This window comes from Microtus ochrogaster, chromosome 16 (assembly GCF_000317375.1).
Source record: "Microtus ochrogaster isolate Prairie Vole_2 chromosome 16, MicOch1.0, whole genome shotgun sequence".
In the NCBI taxonomy this organism is placed as follows: Eukaryota; Metazoa; Chordata; class Mammalia; order Rodentia; family Cricetidae; genus Microtus; species Microtus ochrogaster.
The window spans coordinates 43,897,023-43,899,808 of record NC_022018.1 but is presented as its reverse complement, the minus strand read 5'-3'; positions in this window follow the sequence as shown (position 1 = coordinate 43,899,808).

Here is a 2,786-nt window from a genome sequence, read left to right as displayed (position 1 = left end):
TTCGTTGTTCATGTTCTCCCTCCTTCTGCTCCTCATTGGGACCTTGAGAGCTCAGTCCAGTGCTCCAGTGTGGGTCTATGTCTCCAACGCCATCCATCCCCAGATGAAGGTTCTGTGATGATATCCAAGCCGAGGTCCCCATTTAGTTCCCTGGACAGTGAGGATAAAGAACCTGAAATGACCCTACCCTATAGCAACTGACATAAACTTTTTTAATTGTTCATGTTCCAAAATTATTTCTGTATACATCTCAGATGATTAATAATGAAACAGTATTATTTTATCAGGACAAGAACTAAAACTCATAAAGCATTAATATATATTGATGTTAGATGGTTTTTCAACTCAAGATCTCTGCCTTCTGAGAAACATTGTATTAACAAAACTCAAGTCTTCTCTTTCATGAAATTGTATGGTAATGTCTATGAAAAGCATGTGGCAATGTATGTCATTTAATGGGAAAAATTCAGACTTGATATATTTATATTTTGTATATATAAAACAATGTAACATAAAAGAGCAAATATAAATATCTTGAATAACCATTTTATTTCATTTACACTGAGTTTGACTAATAATAACACTAATATACTTAAATGATATTTATATTATTTCTCAAGAATGAGTTTATTCTGACACTTCATGAGCTACAGAGTCTTAGCATCTCATCAAAGACTCATTATAAACAAATAAATAAATTAGATATAAAATTATACAAACATTTAGTTTTACAACTTGACATTGCTTCTCTGAAATATACGAGCATGGTCAACAATTCTTCAGGCACTAATAAGCATACTAATATTACAATATTTAACATAAATAAAAAATAAAAGACCATTTTCCTTAGCTTTCCTATTATTCTGATAAAGTTAGACAGTTTATTGGAAAACTTTTGGTTATTTTCAGATGCCCTTAGTTTTTCTAGCGATTTTTCATCCCACCAACCACCAGATCAGGGGTCACTATTTTATGAGCCCCAAAGCCAGGAGGGGTTTTGGAATATCCATTCCTGAGATTCTCAGCTCAAATGACACAAATGGATATCATGAAAACACAGAGTTTCTTCTTTCTCAGAGGCCTCAGGGTGAATTCTGATGTCTCTAGACCCTGTGGGCAAGTGGTCTTTAACTGTTAACAGATTTTCTCTGTCCTCTGCAGGGCACTTACAACTTTCCATATGTGTTGCAACAGGAGAAAAACTGGGAACATTAATCTGTTTCAACATACCTCCTCATACAGAATACCCTTTATAACCGAGTGGTGCTGACTCACTCCATGTGACATGCCTGCTAAACAGTTCAGTGGCATGAAAAATGGAGAATGAAGAGCAGCCATTTTGTCCCAGTCCCTCCCTTTGATAGGAACCCTTCTTCATCTTGTTCAAGTGAGATGGCCTATGGCTGATGAATGTTCCAATGGCTCCAGGGTCTCTTTAACACATTGCCTTAAAAATAAACCTTGGCCCAGACTTCTTTTTAAGCCATGCCAAAGAGTATACCAGAATGCAATACTTTAACCAAGAAGGGAAATAAAAGTGTTACCCTTGGTCATCGGTCTACCTGTTTGATTTAGTTAGTCCTAGTGGCTACATCTACCTAAAAGAACACAAGTGCCATTCAAAACATGGTGGCACATTTTGATTACTGCCACACTAATGTGTTTCAGGTACTTTTATAAATTTATTGAATTTTGTTTGTGATTATGAGACGAAAATTCATCAGTGTTGTGCATGTGTGTATCTGTCAGTTCTCACTACAAGAGAAACTCCTCAAACCCCAGCGATGTAAAGTGTGCTTCAGCACATGCTGGTCAAGACCAGGGCTTCTTAAACGCTTCTTTTATGATCCATGTTGCCCATGAATTTTTATGCAATATCAGTCATATGGGTATATAAGGTAGCTATAGCAGTCAAATATTTACTGACAAGAAACCATAAAGAAATTTGTTATAAAATAATTACATGGTATACATGTACTATTTTTTGTTAAAGATGAAAGAATACTTGCAAAGTAGCAAGATGGCTATGCTTGCCTATTTTTCCTAAGGAAGTTGATCTTGGCTGAATATTTGATAATGCAGGCTGTGGAAAATCTTGTCTCTTTTCAGAGTGGATGAGTTTTGTAACCATCAATGATGAGAACATGACTTTACAGACATATGTGGGGCCATTTGAGAGAGGGCTGGAATGCTATCCTAATGCCAAACAAAATTCATTTCGTGATTTTTTTAATGAAACTCAAATCAAATAGTAATTTTGAAAATTATTCTACAGTCGTGCAGAAACATACTGCTCTGCTCCCTTACATGTGGAGGAACAACTACAGGGAAATGGGAAGGATTCCCGTAGCTCCACCACCACACTTCTAGAGAAGCAGAACACTTTGCATGCCAGGTGGAGTCGCCACAGTTAATACTAAACAGTAGCCTGGAGTCTGAGACAAGGTGTTTTGGGGAACATGTGTTGATGCTGTGTGGTGTGACCACATGCCCAGCGGCATGAATGTAGTGGCATGAACTGTGCTCAGAAGCAAGGCTATGGTAAAGTCACACAGTGTGACAAGGACTGATGCTACCAGAAAAAAATGTCGATTTACTTTTCATTGAATTTCTAATTTACTGTTGCCAGTTTTTTTCACATTCCTATCTGGGGCCTTAGCCTATATGGTTCCAGATGTGGTGGTCTGGACATCTCTGCTGACCTTGAGACTGTTTAGCCAAAAATTCAGTCTCTCCTCTCTCTCTCTCTCTCTCTCTCTCTCTCTCCATATATATATATATATATA